Consider the following 6000-nt stretch of genomic DNA (forward strand, 5'->3'; position numbering starts at 1 on the left):
GTGTTGGGCTCCAAGGTGAGAGTCCTCTGTAGGGCAGCTGAACTTGTGCCCAAGAGCTCTTTCTGGACAGGATTGAGAAGGTAAGGTAAAATCCAAGCCAACTTTGTTCTCTGTGACATTTTGCCATTCAGTATTCCATACTGGGGTTGAGCTTTGTCACTGTGCCCATACCTTCTGGACAAGCACACTGTGGGTAAAAGCATGCTAACGCTCTATGTTCCACGATTCCCATTGAGGCTGAGGAGCGAGAGCTACACCTTCTGAGAGACAGGTCCGCTGGAAAACGTTGTTTAAACAAGTATTCAAACATTGCTTAACAGTAATATTCTTACAAGGTGAATTTTGGAAACTTAGGGGTGGTGATTACTAAGTCATCATGAATTTGGCCAAGGTCCTTCTGTGCTTCTGCTCTGAAACTTCCCCCACGCCAGATTCTTTTGTCCCCAGGAGCACCCACCTTACTTCTGGGGATCTTCAGAAATCTGGTTACAAACTTCCATCAAACTGTGAAAGTCGCTGTGGTAGGGACAGTTGATACACTGTTTATTCTGTGAAGGAGGCATCTTTGTTCTGAGAGGGTGAGTGATAGGCTCATTTGCCTGAGGTATTTTTTTAAGACCATTTTAAAGACTGGATTTTTTTTTTTTAAAGAGAGAGTGAGAGAGGAGAGAGAGAGAATTTTTAATATTTATTATTTAGTTATTGGCGGATACAACATCTTTGTATGTGGTGCTGAGGATCGAACCCGGGCCGCACGCATGCCAGGCAAGCGCGCTACCGCTTGAGCCACATCCCCAGCCCTAAAGACTGGATTTTGATGGAGACAGGGATTTCTTTAAGTTGAGTGACTTTTCAGCTCTTATTGGATAACACTAGTAGCCTACTGCCGATTTGTTTCTAAATTTTTGTCTTATGAATTTGAAGAATAGAACCCACAGACAACAGAGGAAGGCAAGAGTGAAAGCACGAAGACTCATGTAAATGAGTAAAAATGACAGAACACTTAGAATGCTAAATAAAGGGAACCTGATAACCAGTTTACAGGTAGATACACAAGGCTAGTATTGAGGCTGTTGGTTAAAATTTAAGGTCAATAAATTTTGGAAATGTATGAAGGCTATAAGCTTGGCCCATGACCTTTTAATTGGCTTTGGCCTTTTAACAATTGAGTTTGAATCTTACTGTATTATCCAATGAGTCAAGTCACTCTTCCAATTATCCACCATTACTTGAAAGAAACTTGTTTGGAAAGATTGTACAAGCTAACCTCCTGGAGATGCCTTTGCATTTGTTAGAAAAATCTTAATTGGGTCTGTTATCCTTATTGACTGACTTTATAATATTCAACCTTTCTGTGACCAAACAGGAAAAACAAATTCTTTTTTTTTCTTCTATTTTTTCCGTTTTGTAGATAGATTGTATATCCACTTCTGAGAAGTGCCTGTTAATCTTCTCAGAGGCTGTTCATCTTCCCATTTTTTTTTTTTTTTTGTTTTTGGTACAGAGACAGGCGGAAACACCGAGCCCGAAGACCCACGCTTTTTAGCCAAGGCAGCCGCTCTTAGCGCCCTGTTACAGCTTCTTATTACCATGTGCCTAAACGTAAAATTTGGCTCTGTGACCCGGTGGAAAATGACTTTCGGTTCAAGAAAATGCTCATTTCTTACTCAGGTAAATAAATAGGTAAATAAAAACACAAATTCAAATAAGAATTAATGGGCTGGAGATGTGCCTCAAGTGGTAATGCGCTCCCGCGGCATGCGCGGGGCGCTGGGTTCGATCCTCAGCACCGCGTAAAATAAAATAAAGATGTTGTGCCCACCGCATACTGAAAAATAAACATTAAAAAATATTCTCTCTCTCTCTCTCTCTCTCTCTCTCTCTCTCTCTCTCTCTCCTCTCTCTCTCCACCCCCCTCTTCCCTCTCTCTCTCTCCCCCCCCTCCTCCTCCTCTCTGTCTTTACAAAAGAAAAATAAGTAAAAGTTAAAAAGGGGGCTGGGGATGTGGCTCAAGCGGTAGCGCAGTTGCAGTTGCCCGGGTTCGGTCCTCAGCACACAAACAAAGATGTTGTTAAAAAAAAAAAAAAAAAGTAAATATTGAAATTCTCTCTCACTCTCTCTTAAAAAAAAAAAAAAAAAAAAAAAAAAAAAAAAAGATAACGTGGCCAGGCAGAGAAAATAGAACTCCCCAAGGAAGAATCCTTATTCCTATTATGATCAGTATTCTTTTTTTTTTTTTTTTTTTTCTTTTTTAGAGTAGTTGTAGGTGGACAGCACGCCTTCTTTCGACTTTGTTCCTTTTTGTATGCCGCGCTAAGGCTCAAACCCAGTGCCTCCTATGTGCTAGGCCGGCCCTCTGGCACTGAACCACAGACACAGAGGAGGAAGGTTTCTCAGAGGCTGTTCATCTTCCCATTTTTTTTTTTTTTTTTTTTTTTGGTACAGAGACAGGCGGAAACACCGAGCCCAAAGACCAGCAGATCAAATTCCCCAGCCACCGATTTCGACGGGTTTTTACATGTTTCTGTCAATTCCTCCATTCTCTGGATGGATCGGACCGTGGCCTAGCAGCTAGTCTGCCTGTCTAATAGTGGCTTCACCGTGGTGGTTTCGGTTTTGAAGTCCCACACTGCCCGTGTCCCCCGCCGGATTCTCTAGGGGTGCTGGGCCGATCTGCCTGCGTCTCGTGCCCGCCGCTGTTGGGGGGGGGGGGCCCTGGCGGGGCGACCCGGCTGGTGGGACGTGTCCGGGTGACTTTCTACGACCCCTGCGGAGCGGATCCCGCTGACGCCGACCGAGGTTCCGCGTCCCTTCCTCCTGATTTGGTTGACGGTTGTCGAGCTCCCCCTGGTGGCCGCTTTTATAGGAGCGTCGGATCATCGGAAGTCTCCAAGGCGTGATATTCGGCGGCGGTGGCCGAGACAGAGTTCCAGGAGCTGGGCGGCGCCAGCGGAACTGTCTCGGTCACGCTGGGCTGGGCCGTTGTGGCCCGTTGGCGGGATATTGGACCTGCAGGCTTACTGTGTGTGTGTCGGTTGTCTTCTCTCCCTGCACGGTCCGGGCCGCGGGCGCCTCGGGTGGCAGTCTGAGCGGTTCCTTCGCCGCCACGGGCTTCGCTTTGCCCGGTCTGGGTCGGTCGCCGGCACTTCTGTCTTATTTTTCTCCCGCTTCCTCTCCCTCTCTCTCGCGGGTTTTGGCCGCGGGGCTGCGGGGCTTCACCGGGCGGGCCAGGCGGGTGTGCTCGCCCGGCCTTGCCGCATTGCCTCTTCGGGGGCCCGCTGCCCGGGGCTTGTCCTGTTGGCTACGCCCGGCGTCCTTCGGACGTGTTCCCCGTCCGCCCTTCCCCCCCCCCCCCCCCCGGTCCTGCTCGCTGGGGATGGCGGTCCCCGTCTCTTGTCTTTGCCTTCGTCAACGAGGGTCGACCAGTTGTCCCTAGGGGCTCTGGATCTCGGTGATGGGCTCGATTTCGCGGTCCGCTGACCGTGACTGTGTTCAGGGAAGGCGGCAGTGGTGAGTGAACTGTTCCCGGTTGCCCCGGTCGCGATTGTTTTGGCCCGAGTTGGCCGTTTTCTGCCATCGGGTAGGTGCTGACACGTTGTCCTCTGGCGGCACACGCCAGAGCGAGGGAGCTTGGGCCTCCGGGTGCGTGCGGGGCTCTGGGCTGATGGGGTGGCCCGGACCCGTTCCCTCTTGAGCTGCTTGCCTGGGCCTGCGTGCGACGGCTCTTTGGCGCACCTGGAGCGCCCTCGCGGTGGTGCCGCCTCTGGCCGGCCGGCCTTCTGGCGCCGGAGGGCGGCGGGGGTAGGTGGCGGGTGGTCCTTTACCGCCCGTGCGCTCCTCGCTGCGGGCACCGAGGGTGGCGTGACGACGCTTGCTTCCATGGCTCCGAGCCGCGTGTCAGGCGTTCCCCGTTCCGTGTCGTCGGCCGCTCTCCCTGGGGTGTGGGGCCGGCGAGGCCGTAGCAGGCTCCTCTTAGAAGCGGTCCTCGCCGGGTCTCCCCCTGCTCCCTGGGCCTCTCCCGCCCACTCTGCTGATCGATGTGGTGACTTTGCGCTCTCCTGGGCTGGACCAAAGCCGCGCCAGGCGAGGGACGGACATTCATGGCGAATGGGCCGACTCTTCTCGTCCTGCCCGCGGGCCCCTCGCCTTGCCTCCCCGCCCGTTCGCGGTGCGGGGAAGGGCGGGGGTGCGGAATCCGGCCTCGACCTCGCTCCTGGGGTCCTCTGACGTAGCGGGTGCTTCTCGCTCGCCGCCCCCCCTGGGCGGCCAAGGGCCGTGTGTGGCCCTCCCCGGCGCGGGGAGGGCTGCCACCGTGCTGCCTCGGCGCGACGGTGCGCCTCTGCTTCGGTGCTCCTGGGGCGCTCCGGGTTGTTTCCTGAGGTGCCTGAGGCTGAGGCGGTGTGTGCTGCTCCCGATCCCAGTGCCGCTGCCGCGGCCGGCCGCCGCCTCGCTGTCGGTCTCGCCCCGTCCGTGGGGGTTTCCGAGGCGAGTGCCTGACGGGAAGAGCGGTGTCGCTTCTTTCGGGGGATCGAGGCGGTAAGCTCGGCAGCGTTGCCCGTTCCCTCTCCGGGGGGAGGGTGTCGCGTTGTCGTCCCCAGCGCCGAGTGGCGTGGGGAGTGTTAGGCGAGCGGGCGCCCGGGCGCTCTTCCCTCTCTCCGGTGGGGGGAAGGAGACGTTGCCCGGGCGTGTGAGCGATTGTGGCGGGACGCCGAGCTGGGGCCGGTCGGGCCCCCGAGGCGATGGGGCTTTGGGTGTCCCCGGCCGCGAACGCTCAAGAAGCCTTGTGCTTGCCTGTACCGCAGATCCCCCTCGTTGTCTCGGCGGCCGGTTGGCAGAGGGGCTGGGTTGGGTGCGGCCCACCCTCAGTGAGGAAGTTTCTCTAGCGATCCGTGAAGGGCGTGCCTTGTGTGGGGGTACCGGATTCCCCCGTTGGCCGCCCCCTGCCTTTTGCGCTACGCTACCGTCGGTGGTGTGTGTGTAGGCGAGAGTCCCCCCTCCCCGCCGTCTGGGAGTGCAGGGGTCCGCCGGCCCCCCGCGGGTGGGGGCCGAGCGCCTGCTCTTTGTGCCTACCGCGGCCCACGCCTCCCCCCTTCGAGTCGGGGGAGGGTTCCCGCTGGGCCTTGGCCGGGCCTTCTGGCGCGCGTGGGGCCACTGTGTGGGTCGCTGGTGCCGCGTGTGTGCGCGGTGGCGGTGGGGCGCTGTTCGCGCGGCCGGGGGTTGAGGGGCCGCGTCCCTCTTTCCCCCGCGCCCGCTGCGAGTGTCCCTCTGCCCGCTCCCGGTCCCGAGCCGGCGGGCGACCTGCGTGCGTGTGCGCTGGCCCGGGGCGCGGCCGCCGCGGCCCCCCTGGGAGCGTTCCGCGGGCGGTGTGGTGAGCGAGTGGACCCTGGAGCTGGAGAGGCCCAGGTCGTGGGACTCGTCCGGCCCGAGGTTGTGGCGTTGCATGCTGGCGTTTGGAGGCCAGGCGCGCGTCTCGTCGCGTGGAGGGCCACCCTGTGGTGGCGGGGCGGCGGGTCTCGTGGGAGGTTCCGGGGGTGGGGCCGGAGGCCGGGTTGGCGTCGCAGGCGGTGCGGGACCGCCCTCGCGTGTGGCGGTGGGATCCCGCTTGTTTTCCTGGCGGCCCGACTCTGTGCCCGAGGTCTTCTCCCCGGTTTCCTTTCCGCGTTTCTTTGCCCCTCGCCGCCTCCGGCGCGCCCTCCATCCGGGCGGGGTTGTGGCCCCCTCCTCGCCTCCGCCGGGCCTCCCCCCGGCTGGCCGGTCGCGGCCGCGCTGCCGCCCCCTCCCGGGCGTGTACCGGGTGTGGCGGTGGGCACGCTGGTCGGGCGGTTGTCGTTGGGGATGCTCGTCACGGTGTGCGGGTTGAGGGTTCGGGGGCTTCCCCGCCTCTTGCGACGGCGGTGGGGCGGCGGGGCCCTGTCCCCCGCGAGGGCCCTCCCGGGAGGTTGGCTGATGAAGGGAACCCGGCCGGCGGCTCGTCCGGGGCCACGCGGGACCGCCCGTGCG

At 58.8% G+C, this 6000-nt stretch overlaps 1 long non-coding RNA gene across 2 annotated transcripts in view; it reads left to right on the plus strand.

Annotated features, from left to right (window-relative positions):
* Positions 1–6000, plus strand: part of LOC143395952 (uncharacterized) — a 38494-nt gene that overhangs the window by 20530 nt on the left and 11964 nt on the right. Inside the window, exon 3 of one of the 2 annotated variants that reach the window (XR_013090856.2) lies at positions 1505–1621. The exons of the other annotated variant lie outside the window; for it this stretch is intronic. This is a non-coding gene — a long non-coding RNA (uncharacterized LOC143395952). Of the gene's footprint in view, positions 1–1504; positions 1622–6000 lie in introns of those variants that run through there. 2 annotated transcript variants of the gene reach the window in all.

The sequence above is a fragment of the Callospermophilus lateralis genome, chromosome 3 (genome assembly GCF_048772815.1).
Source record: "Callospermophilus lateralis isolate mCalLat2 chromosome 3, mCalLat2.hap1, whole genome shotgun sequence".
Classification (NCBI taxonomy): Eukaryota; Metazoa; Chordata; class Mammalia; order Rodentia; family Sciuridae; genus Callospermophilus; species Callospermophilus lateralis.